We start from the raw sequence: 481 nt of genomic DNA on the forward strand, positions 1-481 counted from the left end.
GATTTCCCCGCTAGTGTACATGCCCGCTGCGCTGGAAGGATACTTGCTTGTGTCTCCTCCCAATTGGGCATGCATCCTCTCACTAATGCACGACTTGGCCGTGCCTGCGTACTCTTCTTGCCTTGGCGGTTGGGGGCGTTGCCCGCTTGCCTTGGAGTTGCAAGGTATTTTTCCCTTGCTGCTGGGAGAGCGCGACATGACTTAATGTAATCATAAAAGCATGCGGCCAGCTCGCAATCCAGTTGGTTGTACTGTGGTCAAGAACGTGCCAACAAGTTCCAATCAAGGTTTAGAATTACAATGAGGGTTGTTACAAGATCCCGTGGCCGCCCGCCCTTTGAGCCATCCAGGCTCGTGGGATATGACTTTGTAGCGTCAGCATTGTGTATCTGAAATAATTGCGGCTCCAACCAAGACCTCAACCTGCACACACACACACACACACACACACACACACACACACACACACACACACACACAC

This window comes from Monoraphidium neglectum, assembly GCF_000611645.1.
Source record: "Monoraphidium neglectum strain SAG 48.87 unplaced genomic scaffold scaffold02652, whole genome shotgun sequence".
Lineage (NCBI taxonomy): Eukaryota > Viridiplantae > Chlorophyta > Chlorophyceae > Sphaeropleales > Selenastraceae > Monoraphidium > Monoraphidium neglectum.